We start from the raw sequence: 22,780 nt of genomic DNA, 5'->3' as shown, positions 1-22,780 counted from the left end.
ACACCTCTCATCATCTTTGCCTTCCTTGAATCTCTTATGCCACTCAAAAACTGGTGCTCAATTCATGCAAGATGGTCTAGAAGCAGTTTGAAACATTCCATATGTTTCTGGGGCATTTTTCAAATTTAAAACAGAATTTTATTGCATATAGTTCTTCTAAAGTGTCCTCACATCCAGATTGAATTTTTTAAATTCACCAGCTGTGATAATCAGACTTTAGGGCATATTCTAAGTTCTGCTGTAGCTGTTTATTTAAACCTGAAATCAAAAAATTGGTCAGTCATCTCATAAGATGTATAGCAATAACATACTGAAAATTTTCAATGCATGTACCAAAAAGTCTGAAAACCTATTGAAGGAAACTCGTATTCTTTATTTTTAAAATTCTGTTAGAACAATGTCATCTTATGTTTTAATTTATTGAATGAAATTTTCCATAAATTCGTAAAAATGTCAAGATTTTGAAAGTTCATCCTAAAAATATAATGGATTTGAAAATTAAATACTATTTTTTACTATTTTCAAATTAAATACTGCTTATTTTAATTTGTTTTCTAAATTTGTAAAACTATTAAGGTAGCAATATGAGATGGATAGTGTAAAAAAAATCGGTGTCAATTTTTTATAAGTGTGAAAACATAAAAAGTTAAATTATACAACAAATATGAAGCATCGTTTGAATGGTGACGTACGTATTGAAAAATAAAATATTTATCTTGTTTTTAGGTCAAATTTGTTTTTATACATATTTGCAAAGATATTGAACAGTCAAAGAAATTGCTTACTTCGAGTGAAGATTTTCTGGGATCATATATAGTTTCTCAAAAAATATAAACCTTTCTGCTTTTATTGCTATTTCCTTAGAACGGTAATCAGTAACACAAAGAAACTGTAGCCACTGTTTTCTATAAAACTGTTTTCTCTTTGCAATAGTGTAAGATGATTGTGTTTATAGATTAAGCAACCCATTAACAAGTATATTTTTCACACATATCTCTACTATCTGCCCTGGAAAAGTCACTTCTGATTAATGTTTAGTTTTAAAATATGCAAATGAAAAATGATTTGTGGCAATTTGAAATGGTACTTCTTCTTTTATCGTAAATTGATCTCATTAATGAGAAAAAATTAAAATAAAATGGTGAGGTACACCAGGGATAGAACATGGGATCATTTAATCTGTAATGGAATGCTCTATCACTGAGCTATATCTCTAAATGAAAATAAGTCTGTTTTTTTTTTAAGAAGAAATGATTTTCTGAGATTTTATTATCTCTCTGGGCGTGTAATGTAAAGTATTCCCCTGTAAAAATTCTTGCTTTTCATCTATAAGCGAGAAAACTATTTGTAAGATCGAATTTTGTCGATTTTCGTACTTATTGGATGATTTTCTGTACAAAACATATCTAAGAACACTGCCAAATAAATAAATTAGTTTTATGCAAAATTTGCAAAAGATAGGCTTCGCTGTTTCAGAACCTACGAGGCAGGAACTCACATACACACACAAATAGTGACTTTTATATAATAGTTTTATAAAGATTACTTCCTTATTAGGATGAACTTTAATTATTAGCTTTAAAAATATTATCTATAATCAGTTTTAAGTACGTTGTCATGTCCCCAATTCTACTACCTGAGAACGAGATTGCAGAAATATAGAATCAGCAGACACAAGATCGATTTTATATGTGGAAAAATTCCATCTCTTCCAAAAGGGGCACACTGGATTGGGAAAAAATAATCGTTTTTACAGATTTTCTTTCACACAATATCTATTATATATGTACATGACAATAGCAACATATTTTCACATTGAAAATGTTGCTTTTGTGTTATATATTTATTTCTGCTTATTTTTCACAAAGATTTTCTACAGTTACGATATGTAGATTTGTTATCATTTTATAAAATTTGTAATATTTAGTACAAACATTTTATAATGTTTTTCAGACTCAAGGGGAGACATTTAAAAAATTTGCTTTTTTATATTTTCACTCCTTTTTTCAAGTTATGCTAGTCGATTGATTTCAGTTTTAATTGTAGTTTAAAGGTTTTATGTTAATATAATTCCAATTATTGACATTTTTCCTTTGCAAAATAGGTTCCAGCTCGATTAGAGAATAAAATGTGGTACTTGGGTAGAATTTTAACCAGACATAACTAACTGGCCTCCTGTCTTTGTTCGGAACATGCCAGCTCTTGCTGAGCATTGCCGTTTATCAAGATGTAACAATGCTACTGAAGAAAAATACTGAAGAAAACATTTAAAAATTATAAAATCACCAGAAAAAATAAATAATATAACGAAAATAAAAATAAACAATGACTTACCATAACAATTTTTGTTTTATTCTTGTAACAATAATTTAAGTAAAAAACAAAAAAAAAAACATGTATGTTTTTATTAAATTGTAAGGTTAAAGTACAGAATGGATACAAAACACCCTCCCCTCCCCATGTTAAGAATTGCAGAATGGTTTTCTAAATAATAACATTGGTATCATTTTTAAAAAGTGTGAACTCGAACTAATAGAAAAAAATATATTGTTTTTGTAGATTTCGGTGTGCTGACAAAGAATCTGAAAACCGTATCCATCGCAAATTGATAGTTTGGGAGATATTAATACTTTTCCAAGGGATTATTTTCTTTGTAAAATCAGCTATAATAGTGTAAGTCAGTTGATTGCACGTGCGCACAGACGCCATTTCACTTACGCTATGCATAAGAGGTAGTCACGTGATATTTCACAAGATGCATGAATACATGGCAGACATTTTAAATCACAAGAAATATTCTCATAAAATAAAATAAAAAAGTTTTCACCTCATTTAATAATAAAAATAATGCTGTCAGTAAGTTTTCACGACCAGTTTACAAAAAACATATTCTTACGTTTTTTGTTCTTTTTGGTGGGGGTATTCAATTATAGAACTTGTACAGCTTAACAAGTGCTTCTACAGTTTAATTACCCGTTTTTCTGTAAGTAGCATGTCGACATTCATCAAGCAGAGTACTGATTAATATTCCACAAAAATTTTGTGTTTACATTGGCAGGGCGGAGGGGTGTCGGCGGCGCGAAAATAAACAAAATTTTTGTGAAATATTAATCATTACACTGCAATGTCGGCACGTTACTTATGGAAAAACGGGTAATTATGTTTTTGTAAACCGCTCATGAAAACGCAATTTTTTAGATCAATTAAAAAGCATTAAAAACTACGTAACACACAAAAAAATGAATCACATTTAAAAACATTCTTATTTAAAAAAAACTGCCCGCTAAAAATTTCTCCGCCATGTGACAAGTCACTTTATGCTCGTGCGAACGCAAGAACCAAAATTCCGTAAACAAATACAAGAATGTTGTGATATTTACTTTTTACTTAGGGAAACTAATAAAATAATATTTTTTTAAAAATAAATGTGGGTTCTCTTCTGCGTAATCAGGCGACTTACGCCATTTAGCTGATTATACAAAGAAAATAATCCTTTAGAAAAATATTAATATCTCCAAAACTATTAATATGCGACGGATACAGTTTCCAAATTCTTTTTCAGTACACCGAAATCTACAAGAAAAATATTTTTCTACTAATTCGAGTTTACGCTTTTTCTAAAATTTTACCATAACGTTATGATTTCAGCACGGATCAATAAGTGCACTAGTACCCCCCCCACACACACACACCAATATTTCCCATAAAGATCGCCTGCTCCTTTGCCGCGCACATTGATCGGCGTCTTAACGTCAGATTACAATGAAACCTGAGCACATTACGTTATCATGCTCTGAGCAAAGCTGAGCTGAGCGGATGGTGAGTTACGTTTTAGGTATGTGAAAATGCCAAGGCTTTTGCGAGGGTTAAGTGGCATTGGTAACTTGAGTAAGCCGTAATTCTGTGCACTGAGGTATGTATCATAAATTGGCCCCTACCACCTATATCCGGGGGGTTAACTGCACTGCAGGGATACTGATGAGGTAGCACACATGTTTCGCTACATGCTGGTATTTGAACTATTTCCATACGTTCAGTAGAAGTGTAAAAAATTTTGAAGTGAAGTTTTGTGTCATTTAAATCATCATTATTAGACCTGAAGGTAAGTTGTAATAGTTTTGAAACTATATATATTCGTTAATATAGATATTAAACCTTATTTGTGCGAAATATGAAGCCTATATGACTTTACCTTCATTGGTTTTGAGTTTACCTAAAATGTGAAGCCGTTACGAAAATTTTCAAAATTTCACTAACGCCATATCGTTAACCTACGCACTTTGTTTACAAATATTTTCCAACAACGGCAATGACGCCAAACTACGGCTGGCTAAAAAAAATTCTTTTAAATTATTAAAATTTATTTCAGCATAATGAACTTTTAGGATTTAAATTATTTTACTTTCTTTAAAAACCAAAACATTTCTCCCCGGCAAAATGTATTTTTTTCTATTTTATCGAGCTGCTTTTTTTTCTTCCATTTTGTTACTTTGCTTTTTTTTTTCTATGATAAACTAATAAAAAAATTTACAATTAAAAAAAATACAAGAGTTATTTTTAAAATTAAAAAATAAAACTTTCATGAATATATTTTTTATTATGCACATTTTGCAAACTTTAAATTCTAAAAGTTTTAATAATTTAAAAGAAATTTTGGGTTTGTATTACTGTACACATTCGAAAAAGTTGTCAAAAAACAAATATATAACAAATAAATATTATCAAAGGCAAGATAAGTTACTTTTCTACCAAACTGGATACATTTTTTGTTTTTATTCAATGTAACATGTTTATTCAGCTCGAAAAACATGCAGTGCTTACCGTTGTATTGGAAAATTCAAAATGGCGGCCACTCTCTCTTAAACACGGTAAGTTTGGGAAAAGGTGTTATAAATAATAAACTAGACAAAATACTATTAAAAAAACACCGAATATATGCCAACTTATGTCACGGTAACATATAATGACCGAATTTCTAACAGTATTTTGTCTAGTTTATTATTTATAACATCTTTTCTTGAACTTACCGTGTTAAAGAGAGTGTCGGGCGCCATTTTGAATTTTCCAATACATCGATAAACACTGTATTCGAGCTGAATAAAAACACGAAAAATATATCCAGTTAGGTAGAAAAGTAACTTATCTTGCCTTTGATAACATTTATTTGTTATATATTTGTTTTTTTTTGACAACTTTTTCGAATCTATGTGTACAGTAATACAAACCCGAAATTTTAATTTATATGCTAAAAGAAATTTTAATAATTTATATGCTAAAAGTTCATGAGAAATGTAAAAAAAAATTATATTTATTGGTGTTTGTATGATGAGAAATAAAAAACGGTGCTTCTGCAGTTTATTTTGACATAAAAAATCAGCATTAGCAGCAGACTTCATGCGGGGATGTAATATTGCCTTAGTAATTGACTGCATCTTCCGCCCCAGCATCCCCTTTCACCTCTTAATCTTGTAAATAATTCATTAATGAACTTTCAAAATATATTTTTCTTGTTCTCCATTCAATAAGCTCTCCAGTGATATTTGTCTTTTTGAAATCGGACAAGAAATAAGAAAGTTATGACAAAATAACTGTGAAAAATCTTGATATCGGTCACAACTTTGTTAAGGAAATCCATTGATTCTATTGTCAAAAATTAGCCTCAAATTTCAGCTTTAGAATTGTTGTAACTTTCTTATTATTTGTCCTACAGAGGTGGTTCAAGTATCATTAGAATGGTCTCTGCATACTCTTTCTGCTGAGCTGTTCCATTTTGAGATATGTTAACTTTGAATTTTCTTTCACGTACCTATACGTTTGATTCAAATTTTGCACTTAGAAAATAAATATAAACATTTTTACAAAAAGGTAAACAAATTCACGTAAGATACTTACTTTTAATCCAATCTTTTTTTATTATTGGTTTGATGAAATAAGAACACGGCTGAAGAATTTGCGAATTTCGTATTGTGTTGTGATAGTGTAAACGAATTCCGCAGTCAAAATTCAAAATGGTGGCCTTGAAAAGCAGATTCGCAGAAAATTTAAAACGTAGAAAATAAAGAGAACAGCTTCGACAAATCTGCGGACATTTTGCGTTTACATGTCTCTGCGGACATTTTGCGTTTCAATTTTTTTTGTTTACATTTTTTAGAAGTTCCGTCCTCATAATGAAAGTATTTGTAAACATTACATTTAATTTAGATATTTATTGCGCACAAATACTTTTTAGTTTTTTTCTTTGAGGGGGGGGGGGATAACATATAAAGTGGTCAAAACGGTAAATATTTTTTTAAGTTTACATTTTTAAGAAGTTTTGGTACTAGTGCAGTGAGTGCACTAGTGCAGTGACCTGGACGTAAATAATAACGTTATTATTTAAAAAGCCATTCTTAACATGGGGAGGAGAGGGTGTTTTGTACCTATTCTATGCTTTAACCTTACAATTGAATAAAAAAAACACACCATAAAACTTTAATTAAACTTGGAAATACGATTTGACACGGAAAGTTTGGGAAAAGGAATTATAAATAAAAAAAACTAGACAAAATACGGTTAAAAACTCGCTCAATATATGTTTCCGTGACATAGGTTGACATGTATTCAGTGGGCTTTTAACAGTATTTTGCATATTTTTTATTTTCAACTCCTTTTCCCAAACTTACCGTGTTAAAGAGAGAGTCGGTCGCCATTCTTAATTTTCCAATACATCGATAAACATTGTATGTTTTTCGAGCTGAATAAACATGTTACATTAAATAAAAACACTAAAAACATATCCAGTTAAGTAGAAAAGTAACTTATCTTGGCTTTGATAACATTTATTTAAAAACAATTTGCGCTTGAGCCATTTTTTCTTTTTTCTCATTAATTGGAAGTCGTTAGGTTTCAGAAAAATACAGTTTCAGGAATCGATGGATATAAATTTAAAAGAAGTTTCGGAAAAGTGTATGATATAAATTTAAGTTTCCGAAAAGTGTATGATTTAAAATTAAAGTTTCCGAAAAGCGTATATTACTGGATGAAACATGCAGAAAAGTATGTTTGCAATATCGTGAAAATGTGATATTCGTTTTTAGCACACCCGAAAATCCCTGATGTGCAGTCACTGCAGTGATGTGCTGAAAATTTCTGAAAAAGAAAAAATGGCTCAAGCGCAAATTGTTTTTTAAATAAATGTTATCAAAGCCAAGATAAGTTACTTTTCTACTTAACTGGATATGTTTTTAGGGTTTTTATTTAATGTAACATGTTTATTCAGCTCGAAAAACATACAATGTTTATCGATGTATTGGAAAATTAAGAATGGCGACCGACTCTCTCTTTAACACGGTAAGTTTGGGAAAAGGAGTTGAAAATAAAAAAATATGCAAAATACTGTTAAAAGCCCACTGAATACATGTCAACCTATGTCACGGAAACATATATTGAGCGAGTTTTTAACCGTATTTTGTCTAGTTTTTTATTTATAATTCCTTTTCCCAAACTTTCCGTGTCAAAGCGTATTTCCAAGTTTAATTAAAGTTTTATGGTGTGTTTTTTTTTTATTCAATTGTAAGGTTAAAGCATAGAATAGGTACAAAACACCCTCTCCTCCCCATGTTAAGAATGGATTTTAAATAATAACGTTATTTACGTCCAGGTCACTCTCTGCTGCAGTGCTGCACTAGTACCAAAACTTCTTAAAAATGTAAACTTAAAAAAATATTTACCGTTTTGACCACTTTATATGTTATCCTCCCCCCTCCAAGAAAAAAACTAAAAAGTATTTGTGCGCAATAAATATCTAAATTAAATGTAATGTTTACAAATACTTTCATTATGAGGACGGAACTTCTAAAAAATGTAAACAAAAAAAATTGAAACGCAAAATGTCCGCAGAGACATGTAAACGCAAAATGTCCGCAGAGACATATGTCTGCAGAGACACGTGCTGAAAACGAGGCAAGCTCCTCCCCCAAAAATATGCGCGAACTATAATTTGAAAACGAGGCTTCTCTCTTCGAAGAAGAAGGGGGGTAGTAATTTTGGCCATCTTGAATTCTTACGACTCGTAAAAAGTTAATATTTGGTATGAAATAAAGAGCATTTAAAACTACTTAAAAACACTAATAAATGATTCAGGTAGGTTGCAAAGTAACTTTTATAGCTACTGTTAATATTTCTTTGTTGTATATTTTATTTTTTGACCACTTTTTCGAATCTATGTGTACAGTAATACAAACCCTATTTAAGTTTTAGTTTTCCAGACATTTACGTGTTGTTGCTTGTTTATTTTCAAACATTTACGGCTTTTTTGCTTTTTTTTTCTTTGTTTTTTGCAAGCATAAACTAAATGTTTTTGCTATATTTTTCTTTTAAACAAATTTATGGGTACAACCGTTTTCCCGCGAATATTTTTACACTCTTATAATAAAAAATAATCAACGTTTTTTTCTTTTATCTTTTTTATGGACAACCCCCCCTTTTTTTTCTAAATTTTCTGCACTTATTTTACCTTTACCTTTATATATTTGAAAAAGGATATTGTAAAACCTGAATCTTACTTGAAACTATTAAAAAATAACGCAGTACAATAAGTGCATAAGCAAACTTTTCAAAAAGAAAAATATTTTTAAAATATTTAGTTTTATGCTTGCAAAAAAAAAAAAAAAAAAAAAAAAACGTAAATGTTTGAAAATAAACAAGCAACAACACGTAAATGTCTGGAAAAATAAAACTTAAATATGTTTGCAAAAACAAAAAAAAATGTAAATATGTTTGCAAAAAAAAAACGTAAATATGTTTGAAAAAAAAATAAAACTTAAATATGTTTGAAAAAAAAAACAAAAAATGTTTAAAATTAAAATATAACAAAAACATTTATTTTTATTTCAAGGGTGCCATTATATACATTTTGTGCTTCCGTAACTGGGTGGACAGACAGTAACGCCACCTATAGTCAAACAGAGGAAACAGGCTCTTTCTCCTTCACAATTCCCGGTTTTCGACTATGCTGAATACGAAAATCGCGTTGTAATTTTGCAGAAATAATTAGTTATCGAGATATAAAAAGTTGTATTATGCATTGTATTCTTTGGCGGCCATCTTTTTACGCGCGTGCATTGTCAGTCATAGATGAGTATATTTGTTTATGGCGCGCGCACGCGCGCGCAAAAAAGATGGCCGCCAAGAATACAATGCATAATACACCTTTTTATATCTCGATAACTACTTATTTCTGCAAAATTTTAATGCGATTTTTGTATTCAGTATGGTCGAAACCCTTTAAAAGTCGTCATTTAAAAGAAAATTGTGGAGGTGGGTGGACCTAATCTGAAAATTTACTAACAGTTTATACACAGGGGACATAACTCTAAACGCATATATTAGATAACGTGTTAACGACGACCAACATTTTAGCCTTTGCGATAGACTTTTTTTCTTTTCTTTTTTTTAAAAACACAATAACAGTTGTTCTACTTGATGAATTTTCGTAATTTCTGAAGATATTACTATTTTCCATATGGCAATTAATTACATAATATTGTTTTTGCTTAAATCGACATGAAAAAAAATCCATCTATTGACTGTATCTTAACATGCGCCCAGTATTTTATTATTTTAATTGAATGTTTAAACAAATGAGGGACATTACACAGTATAAATAGAATCTGAAAATTGAAGGGCAGGCACAAGTCACGACAGAAGTAAATAAATAAAGGGGAAAAATGCCACAAAGCAAGAATAATTCAGGGTGCTTGTCCAGAATTCCCTCTACATTAAAAACTAAAAATAAAGTAAAATTATTTTAAGCGAATTTGAGTTTTTTCAATATCCCATATTAGAAATAGCTTTCTAAAATCTCACAAGTTTGAATAATTTGGGGTTATTCCCTTATTTTTAAGCTGGCGTCGCTATATCGTCAGTATTGGTTTAGCCACAAAATTTTATTTATTTTATTTAAAAATTAAACGATAAAATTGTTATCCTAGAAAAGACATCATTCCATTTCCATTTGATGAAAACCGTTTTTTTTTTTTTTTTGGTTTCAGACCATCTACTAGTTGACCAATTGTGTACAAATCCCAACATGCATTTTAGGCCAATCACCAGGTAAGAGAGAACTTCGAGTTGTTCAGATGACTCGAACCTGGCGCCTAACTTCACACAGAGCATATCTCATTCTGCTGCCACCCAAATGCGCACATAGCGAGTTATTGGCAGCCCCCCTCACTAGATCTCTGTGGAGTTTCCTACGGGGGGCTGTCACAAGGTCACTTTAGCATGGCTCAGCACTCTTTCAGGAAGGCTGAATCTCCCCGTGGCCTGCAATGACTCGATAGAGGGGTCGAGAATGAGGTCGAGAAAGGTGGCAGTAATTGCGAGGTGCCACGGTTGATCATCTTCAAGGTAGTGGCTCAGGAAAACCAGCCTCTCAGCGTCTTGATGACACTTCATGTCCGGCATTCCCAAACCTCCCTCACGGACATCGAATACAGACCTGTCTGCTCACCCAGTGTCTTCATCTGTTCTAAAGGAGCGAGGACAAGAGTTTGACAAGAGCTTTTAGGTGTTGTGCAGGTAGGGGAAGTACGGCCAGTTGGTAAAGGATGCGAAGGAAGAGGTATGTGGTGCACACTTTGGCTCTACCCTTTAAGGAAAGTTTCCTAGGAAGCCACGAGTTGACCACAGCCTCCACTTTTGACCATACCTCCATCCAATTTTTGTCGAGCTGGAGACCCAGTCCAAACCACAGTCCGAGGATCATAACCAGGCCATTTGTCCAGCTGAAGGACACTGGAGGTGTGCGTTGCTACTCCAGGTGCCCAACCACAGTCCGACCGACTTACTGCAGTTTATCTTGGCCCCCCGTGATTCTTTCGTACCATGCAAGCACCTCCGACATGATCTCAATATCTCTGAAGCTCAACACAAAGACTGTAACATCATTGGCAAATGAGGATACCTTGGCAGCTGAGCCGCCAGACAGAATCATTCCGCATAGGGCTGAATTTGCCTCCCCACATCTCAGCTTGCGGAGCAAAGGCTCCAAAGCCAGGATGTAAAGCAGGGGAGACTACAGACAACCCTGACAAACCGACTAAGAGATAACAAAGATTTTGAGTGCTTTTCATTGACTTGCACAACAGCCGTGGGCTGTCGATACATCACAGAAATCCACTTGCAGAAGTCTGGTTTAAAACTGGTAGACTCTAAGACAGATGCCAGGAAACGATAGTCGACCCTATGTAATGCTGTGGACTGATCTAAATTGATCAGCGCGGCTTCTATGTCATCATCTATTCCCCCCTCTAGGATCGTGCAGGTCAGGTGTAAACTGTTCTGAATCAATTTCCCCTTCACAGCGTAGTTCTGGTCTGGTTTAACTAACTTGCCAATAACAACCTGCAGCCGATTCGACACTACCTTGGCCCAAATCTTCAACTGTGTTTAGCAGAGTTATGTGCCTGTAATCGTTTAACTCTTCCCCACTATGTCTGTTACCTTTCCTCAGCAATGTGATCACTCCCTTAGTGACCTGCCCTGGGATGGATCCTTGGGAAAACCCTCTAGCTTTGCCTCCTACCTTATCTATCTTGGGGTCTAAGATGGTGTTCCAATCCTCCATCAGTACCATCCGCTTTTGACAATCTATGAACGCGTCAAGCTGACTGAAGAGGGAAACCCTCTCATGAGCGATGCTGGGCACATGAACCACGATCACCAGAAACACAGAATCTTTTACTTTGGCTGCAGTGCTTGCTGGTCTTTTTGTTCCAGGCATTTTGGCAGCTTTGGCTGCAGCGGTTGTTGTTGTTGTTGCTGCAGTGCATATTTTCCGCCTGCCTGCTGACCAGAATTGTGGAACTTTATCCCTTTTCGAATTACTGCAACCCATCCAATGCTAGGGGATGGGTCTGCTGGCTTAGTTGACGTCTCTGGGGCACAAAGCTTGTCGGCAGCTGCAGGGGCTTTGGTCTGATTTCTTTTGGGGAAATCCTTTGCCATGTGTCCCTGCTGCAGTGCAGTCTCCGTCCCTCTACTATGATCGACAGTGTCCCCTCCTCGCATCTCAACATCGCTAGTATTTGGTTGAAGCTGGTTCTGTTGAGATGTATCTGGATTGTGTAGTCCCTGGTGAGGATGTCCTCTTCTTGCTTGTTGGGGCCACTGACATCACGTCTCTGTACTGGCTAAAGATTGCTCCTAGTTGTTTGGCTCCTAAGAGACAGGGGACGTTCAGCAAAGTGACATTTGTAATCCTCTGACTGAGGTATTTTGGCTGGAGTTTGATGTTTCTCCAGCGCAGATTTGTCTTCTTGGCTCTCTTTGACCTCTCTTTGACCTCTTTTTGGTTTGGGAGCAGGACATCCCACATGGCATAGCTCCTCCTGCAAATGTATTTTGCTAGTATTTTCAGATCCAGGAAGAGGTCTACCATATTGTCCTTGTCTACTCCTGTTGGGTGACAAAGGACACTATCCTCTTCTTAAGGTCATCTATCGTGCTTGGGAAGGGTTTTATCACGTTCCCATCCGTGAGGTCCTTATAAGTTGATTCAAAAAGGTCCTGGTATTCTTGAGGAGATATTCGCATTTTTGGATCCCATGCTGTGTCTTCCTCACTGGCCCGGGAATCCAGGACACTGTCATCTGGCTTGAATGTTGCTGCTTCTGCTGACTGGGGGTTGGCGGTTTGCCCAGGGGGATGAGAGCCGGCCAATCGGTGAAGTGTTGCCAGTCTCTGCCTCCTGGGTCTCTTCCTTCTTCTTCCTGAGAAGGGGCTGTTGGCTCCTAGGTGCCACCTGCTGTGGTCCACCACTTACGGGCTTGTTTTTCCCCGGAACTGTCTGTGCCTCCCCTTTTTGGGAGGTTTCCTTTGGTTTCGTGTCCTCCTGGGGAGTGTGAGCTGTTTTCCAGCTCTTGGTTCCCCCGAGAGTACCCTGATTGACTCGATGATGGTGTCGATCAGATTTTGGGTTCTTTTGGAGGTGCCGCCATCTTCTGCTTGGGAGCTTTCCTCCTGGGGAGTCAAGGGGGAATCCTTGGTGTTCAGAGAGTACTCGGATGCTACAGGCTGTAGCTCGCATTTCGAATTGACTGGTTTCTCCTCTCTTTCTGGTGCTGCTCCCTCTTTTGAGAAGCTCTCCTTCTGGGGAGCAAGGACAGTGACTTCTGCAGTTTGGCTCAGGGGTGTCACGAACTGTGATACCCCTCCACTCTTCATGGGCTTTCTGTTGTTGATGGGCGCCTCCTCTATTTTGGTGGGTGTGCTCCCTTTTTGGGGAGTCTTCTTCCAGGGGAGCGGGTGGTGTGGGGTGTTCATTTGTGTGGTCATGCTCATTTCAGTTTGCCATATTGAAAAGTGCAACCAACCTGGTGACGTCGACCAAAGTGTAGCATTGGGGGCGAAGGGGGAGAAGTGGAGGAGGAAGCGAGAAAGTGTAACTGGCCCCCACTTACGGGGAAGCTGAGTTAGTAGCTCAGATCCCCCATGAGGGGGAGAGCAGAGAAGGAAGATGCAGTGGGTGCTAGCAGGTCAGAGTGCTGCTAAGCAATTAAGGCAAGGGTTTAGACATTTCTGCCCAGAGAGGTGGGGCGGAAAAGAAAGTAAAACAAACCCTTCCCAATTACCCCAAAACAGAATCGAGAAAGAAACCCCAGTTATCAGCTCGATCCCCTGTTAGGGGGAGAGCAGCGAAGGACAAACAGTGGTTGCCTAGCAGGTCAGAGTGTTGCTAAGCCAAATTAAGAGGGGAGAAATTAGACCATTCCTACCTTGGGAGGGGGTAGGAACGAAGTAAAAATAATAAAAGAAAGCAGGTCTCGTCAACCAACGAAAGTGTTGTCGGTCCAAAAAAACACCAAACTCCCAAAGAAGGGATCGGTTTGGGGGCCAGACTACCACACAATGGCGTCAGTCCTGAGGGGTCCTGACGCCCCAAACCTTTTTGGGTCTGGCCCAACTAACCAAGGTTAGTGTAACAAAAGTGAACACCTTAAACTTAGTCCAAGGACCAAGTGGTGGCTCAAAAATATGGTAATCTGGGAGAACAGAAACTACACTTTGATCTTGGCCCAAGCAACATGGGTTGTCGGATTTTCAGCAAGCTGGATAATTTTGATAACAACTCTGATCGTCATGCGATCAGAAGATATAGAGGATCTTAAATTGGCTAGGATGATTTTAAGCTGTGTAAAATAACATTTGATTGAGGAAATAATGTTACCCATATCAACTAAACTTTTAGATCGTGACCACAAAAGGCTGAGCGGTTCTCGTTGGTTTATGTCACAATTTCATCATGTCCGAAAAAAAATCGTCTTTGAATGTAACTGTATTACATAAAGTAAATAATCCAATTGATTATGTCATCAAATAAGTAATAAAGATCAAAGGCCTTCGATAAGGTTTGGCATAAAGGCCTACTATACAAGATTTCCAGCTACGGTATAACTAGAAATGTTTTCTCTATCATTAAGTCATTTCTCTCAGATAGGCTCATAAGAGTAATTGTTGATGGGCAGAAATCAGAGGCCCACAGTATTAATGCTGGAGTCCCTCAGGGGTCCATACTGGGCCCAACTCTCTTCCTGATCTACATCAATGATCTCCCACAACACATACTAAAATCTTTCGTTGATATCTATGCTGATGACACGACCATCTATGGCAACACATCAAAGGCCATAAATGATGTTCTCTCTGAATCTCTCTCCTCTGATCTTGAACGCATGGTACAGTGGAGAAAGAGGTGTCTGGTTACCTTTAATGCATCTAAGACCAAGCTCATATCTCTACATCATCTCATCAACGCTCTGATCCCCATCTGGCATCAATTGAAATGGATGGCTCTCGTCTAAGGGAGGCCCCAGGATTTGATAAGCTCCTGGGTTTGACCTTTACACTTGATCTTCAATGGAACACATACATCAAGTCTGTGGCCAAGGTCGCTGGGAAAATGGTGGGATCCTTCTACCGCTCCAGAAGATATCTCACTAATGATGCAATTCTCTATCTATATAAGAGCCAAGTACGTCCAAAGATGGAGTACTGCTGCCACATCTGGGCGGGGATTGCAAAAAACAGCCTATCCTGCCTTAATGGAGTACAAAATAAACTCCGTGGCTTGGTGGGGGATGCCCTTTTCTCTACCCTGCAACCTCTTTCCCACAGAATAGACGTAGCAAGCCTGTCATTGTTCTATCGTTATTTCCATGGCAGGTGCTCGTCTGAGCTCCATTCTCTGGTCCCCCCTCGCCAATCTTTCTAAAAAAACACTCGACTAGCTGAAACCACCGTCAATAATTTTCCCCACTCCCTATCTGTGCCTAAATCAAAGCTTAGATACAATAAACAAAGCTTCTTTCTTAGAACTGCACACCTGTGGAACTCTGTTCCGCTTGCCTGTTTCCCTCCCGACTTCAACCTGGATGTCTTCAAGTCCAACACAAACAAATTCCTGATGACCCCCCCCCCAAGTAATGACACCTTACCAATTCTCTAATACTATTGCTACATTATCCCTTTGATTACTGTACACACAATAACCCTTATCCCTGAGTGGCCATTGGGCCTTGATAAGTGGTGAACTCCATATAAAAAAAAAGTCTTAACCCCGAGGACGTTCCATGTTTTTGACAAGCTTCTGGGTCTGACTTTACTTCTGATCTGAAATGGAGCACATACATCAAATCCGTTGTAAAGGTCGCTGCGAAAATGGTTGGATCATTCTACCGCTCCAGCAGATATCTCACTGCCAATGCAATCCTCTACCTGCATGAGAGTCAAGTATGTCCTAGGATGGAGTACTGTTGCTACATCCAGGCAGAGGCTGCTCAGAATACTCTATCCTGCCTTGACAGAGTTCAAAATCGACTTCATAACCTAGTAGATGATGCTCTTTTCTCTTCCCTGCAAAAAGAAGAGACGTTGCGAGCCTGTCTCTACTCTATCGTTATGTTCATGGCAAAAAGTCATAGCATTCCTTTTGAAGCAAAGCCTGGGTCTCTTTGTGCCAGATGTGGAAACAGTACTCTATTTTAGGACATACTTGGATCTTATAGGATAGATGATTGCATTGGTAGAAGGATTCAACCATTTTTCCAGTGATCTTGGCAGAACACACATTTATTGACATCTGATGTTTAAAGGTAGTGGAATGCAATTTCACCAAAAAGAAATATCTGGAAGTACTGTTTCTCATGCTGTCAAGGCAGAACAACTAGATAAATCCGTTGCATGCATCTTAAATAACAGACTTTAGAAAGCAAATATATTGAGAGGTGCCTCGATATGTTTTCGTTTTTATAAGAAATCTCAACTATTCCTACAACAATGTTTAATTTTTTGTCTGTTTTATTCCTTTAGTAATCGCAAGGGTAGGGAAATTATGCATGCAAAGTAAAATACAAATGTCTATTATTTCAAAAGAAAAAAAAACTTTGATTTGTCATAGGCTACTGAAATCGCCTGTGGTCCAGAAATCATGGGTAGAACAAAAGAATTCCATCTTACATGGGTGGATGTAATTGAAAAAGTGAACAAGGAAGAGTAAGAGAATGAATAGCAAGAGAATAAAAAGAGAGTGAGGTTCTATTATGACATGAGAATGTATTGTGAAATCATTAAACTTTGTGGAAATTGAAAAATTGAATGGTTTGTCTATTGCTTATGTTACAGCTGCTTAAAACATTTCTAATGTAGAACTTCTCTAAACTCATGTTTTTCTTTAACCTAATGTGCTATGTACCAACGTTGCCTCAACAGATCGTCTAGTTTTATATAAAAACATTAAAATGATATCATTCTTTTATGGATTGTAAATAAATAGAAATCTATTTTTTTTTAATCATTTAAAATGTTTAAAGAGAAAGATAACCATGCCACTTGTACTAAAAGTATTAAGTATTTCTTATAAACTAAAAATTTTATCTGCATTTCAAAATTGCATTTTCGTGTGTAGCTTTATAGATTGACTGGTAGTGTCTAAAAATTGGTTTCAAGAAAACAAAGAGTAATCAGTTTCATGGAGTTTTTTTTCAAATCTGGTGCGTTTTTATTAATATTCGAACATTTGTACGCTTGTTAGCTTTTTCTCTGACATTAATTTATAAGCCAGCAACAAAATTCATATCATGTGATCAAACTCACTGTTCTGTTTCTTTTCCAGTGAATCTGTTATCTTTTTTATGAAATATTTTCCTGGTGATCATGAGAGTGTGATATTATATTTGAGTATGATAGCAAAATCTCCACCCTTTTCCTCTAAATATGAATTATAAATACTAAATATTGATTCGGATTAAATACTAAAATCAAGGAAACAGATTTAATAAAGCGATTTTTATAAGATGAATTCATGTTTGACACACATTGATATCGAAATAGAAATTTGCTTAAAACTTATATCCTTGCAATAATATATATATATATATATATATATATATATATATATATATAGCAGACTTTGAGAATCAACCTTGTTAGACAAGAAAATACTTCCAGCTATAATCAAAACCCAACCAGCCGAATAAGTGTTTTATTATTCACTCAATAATGCAAGCTTACTGCAGTGAGATGAATCTATGTTAAACATTTTAACTAACTTGAAACTGTTACACAGAAAATGAATTATAGCAAATGCTAAAAGATTTAAAAAGATTTGTCTATATCATTTTTTAAAAAGATTTGTCTGTGTGATTTTTTAAAAGGATTTGTCTGCATCATGTTTTAAAAGGATTTGTCTGTATCATTTTAGTCCGTTTCCGTTTTAGAAGAATTTGTCTCCCTCATATTTATTGTTAATATTGTTTGATTAATTTATTGTTTATATTGTTAAAAAGATTTGTCTGTATCATTTTTAAAAGGAATAATCTGTATCACTGTTAAAAGGATTTATCTGTATCATTTTTACAAGGATTTGTCTGTAACATTTTACAAGGATTTGTCTGTAACATTTTACAAGGATTTGTCTGTAACATTTTACAAGGATTTGTCTGTAACATTTTACAGGGATTTGTCTGTAACATTGTTGAAAGAATTTGTCTGTCATTTTTAGAAGGATTAGGCTGTATCATTTTCTGAAGGATTTGCCTGTATCATTTTGTGAAAGATTTGTATTATTTTAGAAAGATTTGTCTGTATCATTTTTAGAAAGATTTATATGGCATAAAAAGAGACAATTTCATTAATATTTATATGTACCTATATTGTTGTTTCAATTATATGACTTTTCTCAATTTTATTATTTTGATTTTTCTACATATTGCTATCTCAGAAACTCCAAATCAGTGATTTTTTAAGAACTTTAACAATTTGTTTCAATGCAATTGTTTGTATATTTCTTGCACTTGGTTTACTTGATATGTGCACAAGTTAGTTTTCAAATTTTTCTTCATGAGCCCAGTTGATCTTATAATATTGGATTAATGGTGATATGCCAAGGAATATAATTTTTTCATATTATACATAAGACTTTGGTAATTTGTATTCTTTTTTCTCAGCTTAGATCAGGTCAGTGTTTTGTGTTTCATTTTACTTCAGTTGAAGTTCTCAGAAATCAAGGGGCCCTTCCCAGGCCCTTCATCGCACTTGATCTCTATATCATATCTATTGAAGTTCTATGAGTTAGTAAATAAGTTGAGAATATCATTTTCCCATCACTAATAGATCATCTATCTTTTTTTATTATTATTTTACTTTGGTTAGTTTTAAAAGATCAAGGAAACCCAACCTGGAACTAACACTTGATTTCATTATGATTTGAATATTTGAGTGCTCTTTTAAGAATAGACAGTTTCCTTTATGGCTGCTATTAGTATTTCATGTCAGCTTGGTCTTCCAGGAACTCTTTCTAGGTATTTTTTAAGATTATTTCTCATTATGCGAGTTGCTCCTATCACAACTGGTATAATGTTGATTTTTTGAAGGGATCATGCCGTTTTTAAATCATTCTTCAGGTCCTGATATTTTGTTACATTTTCCCGTTCAACTCTATTAAGGCTCTAGTCATTTGGGACAATGATGTCAATAATGAGACCATTTCCTCTAGGCTTGTTCCATATGACAATGTCTGCTTTAAGGGATTAGTGTTTTATATATCTGCCCGCCTGTATGTCTTTGTCATGGAACACTGTAATGTTTCTATTTGATGTTACCAGTGGTGGTTTATGTTCCACACATTTGACCATCTGTCAAGCTGTATATCTCCATAGATCTTCCAATGGAGGTATTTGCATCTTTTGTAGTGTCGGACAGTATTTTTAGTGAATACTTTCATATGGCATTTTAAATTTGATTTAAAAATGATTTACTGCATATTCCACATGTATGTGGTTTTTCCAGTGTATTCTCATATATGCATTCCCATAAATGTTGTTCTCTTATGACTTAGTCAGTACAAATACTTGATCTCTATATAAGACACATAGATATTCGAGCATTCTAGTGTTCTTTTTTACTATGTTAGTAAAAAAGTTGAGGGTCATTTCCCATGCTGATTGACCATCTACCTCCTTTTTTTTAATTTTCTTCTATTGAATATATTAATATTGGGTATGGGGCAGCCAAACCCGCTGCCAACATTGCCCTGCTTTTTATTAAAACCAACCAAGAGCTCTTTTATGTATTTTCATATGACTTTTTAAATTTCCTTTAGCTAAAAACGATTTACTACATATTTCACATGAATGTGGTTTTTTTCCACTGTGTATTCCCATGTGTGTATTTAGGTGTTCATTCTGTGTAAATGAAGCCAAACACACTTTACAAGAATATGGTCTATCTCCAGTATGGATTCTCATATGATATTTCAAAGACTTGTTCTGTGAGAAAGATGTCTGACACAATTCACAAGAATATGGTTTCTCTCCAGTGTGTGTTCGGATATGTCGATTTAAAGAGCTACTTTCTGAAAATGATTTCTCACATATTTCACAAGTGTATGGTGTCTCACCAGTGTGCATCCTTAAATGTCTGTTTAACTCGGATTTTCTCATAAAAGAATCATCACACATTTCACAAGAATACGGTTTATCTCCAGTGTGTTTTCTCATATGCGTTGTTAAGACTGATTTCTGTGTAAATGATTTATTGCATATTTCACAAGTATATGGTTTCTCTCCAGTGTGTGTTCGTATGTGTCGTCTTAAGTAATACATGTTTGTAAATGATCGATCACAGATTTCACAAGAAAATTGCTTCTCTCCAGCATGTGTGGGAATATGCTGTTTTAACTGTTTACTATCAAAAAACGATTTATCACACATTTTACAAGCAAATGGCTTCTGTCCACTATGTGTTTGTAAATGCCTTTTCAAGGCATACATTGTTGTAAAAGAATTGCCACACAATTGACAAGAATATCGCTTCTCTCCACTGTGCATTCTCATATCTTTCAGGTGTAAATTATGTGTAAATGAAGTCTCATATGTTTCACAAGCAGATTGCTTCTCTCTTTTGTTTTTATTTACTTCAGTCAGTTTTGAAAGATCAAACAGCTTTCTGCTGGAGTTAACACTTGATTCCATTACGATGTATATCAGAGGGTTATTTTAAGGATAGTCATTGTTGCCTTTATGGTTTCCAACTGTATTTCATTACAGTTTAATCTTTCAGGGATTGTTTCCAAGTATTTCTTTTTTATTTTACTTTGGTTAGTTTTATCGGATAAATGGGCTCTGACCTAAAGCTAACAGTTGATTTTATTATGATTGTGACTTATATCCGAGGGCTCTTTTAAGAATAGAAATTTCCCTTTACGTATTTCATTACAGCTTGGTTTCCCAGAGATTGTTCCCAACTATTTTTTAAGATTATTTTTAACTAGACCAATTGCTCCTATCACAACCGGTGTAATATGTATTTCTTTTAGAGACCATGGTGTTTTTACACATTTTTTAGGTCCTGATATTATGTTATTTTTCGCATTCACTTCTACTAAAGCAATAGTAATTTGGGATGTTGACATAAATCATGTGTGTGGTTCTATTGGACTTGTTCCAAATTACAATGTCTGGTTTAATGGCCTTCTATGTATCTGCTAACCCGTATGTCTTTGTTATGTGCTCATCTATAATTCTTTGAATTATTTCCAAAGATGATTGATCAAATACCTTACAAGCAAATACTTTATGTTTGCGTCTGCATATCTTTTAATCTACTTATTTAAAAAACGTTATTCCACATATTAACAAGAATATAATTTCATTCTTATGAAAATTTCTAACACTCAATGAGATTTCATAAATTATTTCAAATATAAATTCTTTCAAAAATATCTACTTTATATTTATTTGTACATACACACCTTGTTGTTTCTCAGAGATAAAAACCATCTTTAATAAGAAAAATAATAGCTTTACTAAGTTGAGTCAAATCTGATTCTTATATGAGAATCACACGTTCCAATATGTTTCTTCATTACAACATTATTCTTTTAAGATAGTATGTATTGTCCCATGTTAAGTAGCCACTGGTAATATGTATGTATGTGTACGGCTTGTTAAGACTGGTCATTATAATTTGGTAAAAAAATTATACACGCCTTTCATTGCAGTTATTTTTATCAACGTTCATATGTGCATTGTCACACCGTTTTCACATTTGTAAGCATCCACATATATGGATTTAGTTTAATCAATGTCTTTAAGAACTGTTTAACATTGAATCATTGGATTTTTTCAACTTCAGATTTCAATCGGTGATGTTGTCCATTTTCATTTTCTTTCAGTTAGAAATCAACATGGATCTAAATATTTGAAAAATAAGTCTTCAATTTCCAACCGAATTATCTGTAAATACAATTGAAAACAACATTAAGATATGCAGTTTAAAAATATTATTAAAACTATCTAAATACCTAAATAAAAGTTCCATTTTATGCATGAATTTTAGTTATGAACTTAATTTTCTACTGACATCAAAAAAATGATACACTCGATTTTCATTATATTTTAATCAATAATTCACATTATATATATATATATATATATATATATATATATATATATATATATATATATATATATATATATATATAAACTCGCATATTCTACATAATAAAATTGCATTTTACGTCTATTTTTTTGACTACATCATAAAGTATTAGAAAAGACCACACACATACTCAAACATTATTCAAGGTATTTTTTTATAGATTTATTTCATTCAGATCAAATTTTTAAGGCTCACAAAAATGAGAACACTTCTAATTATAACAGGACTAAGTATTGGCATATTGTGCACGTCAATCTCTTATTTCTGGACATTTAAAAAAATAACAGAAAAGTTTGTGCCCAGAGTTTATCTTTTATAGCATTTTGTTAAAGGTATTTGCTATATAAATGAATTTATTAGTATGTTTTTCTCTCTTTCTCTTTAACTATATATATATATATATATATATATAACACGGAGACGAGGCACTGCCTGTAATTGAAGGATTATTAAGAATAATCCACACTTTCAATACTCTGAATATCATAACTTATAATTTTCCTGAAAATCAGCAACATCCATCTATTAAAATGAAATGAAAAATAATTCTCATGGCAAATAACTCTCATAGCTTAAATAAAGTTTACTTCTGTTTTTAACACACCTTGATGTTGATTAATAACAATAAAAATAAATTAAATATAAAATGAATTGAATAAATCAATTTTAATAATACTTCTGAACAGAGTGCTTAAAGCAATTCTCTCACTGAAAATTTACAACATAAAACTAATTATTAAAATAATTTTTTTGATGTAATAGGCAAATCAAATTACTTTTATAATGCAGATTTCCTTTAAAT

The 22,780-nt window shown here is 34.3% G+C and overlaps 1 protein-coding gene and 1 long non-coding RNA gene across 4 annotated transcripts in view; one reads left to right on the top strand and one right to left on the bottom strand.

Annotated features, from left to right (window-relative positions):
• Positions 1-22,780, top strand: part of LOC145287712 (uncharacterized) — a 116,012-nt gene that overhangs the window by 60,589 nt on the left and 32,643 nt on the right. The window lies entirely within an intron of this gene.
• LOC145287711 (uncharacterized) overlaps positions 1-22,780 on the bottom strand; it is a 48,883-nt gene that overhangs the window by 7,987 nt on the left and 18,116 nt on the right. For 2 of the 3 annotated variants that reach the window (XR_013869178.1, XR_013869179.1), the window contains exon 3: positions 15,707-21,773. The gene's annotated coding sequence lies outside the window, so the exon portion shown is untranslated. Of the gene's footprint in view, positions 1-5,892; positions 6,017-15,706; positions 21,774-22,780 lie in introns of those variants that run through there. The other variant, XM_080135464.1, reaches the window with a different exon arrangement.

The sequence above is a fragment of the Euprymna scolopes genome, chromosome 11, assembly GCF_053919585.1.
Source record: "Euprymna scolopes isolate OS-2025 chromosome 11, ASM5391958v1, whole genome shotgun sequence".
Classification (NCBI taxonomy): domain Eukaryota; kingdom Metazoa; phylum Mollusca; class Cephalopoda; order Sepiida; family Sepiolidae; genus Euprymna; species Euprymna scolopes.
The sequence above is the reverse complement of the archived record's forward strand: the minus strand, read 5'-3'. Positions and strand labels throughout refer to the sequence as shown.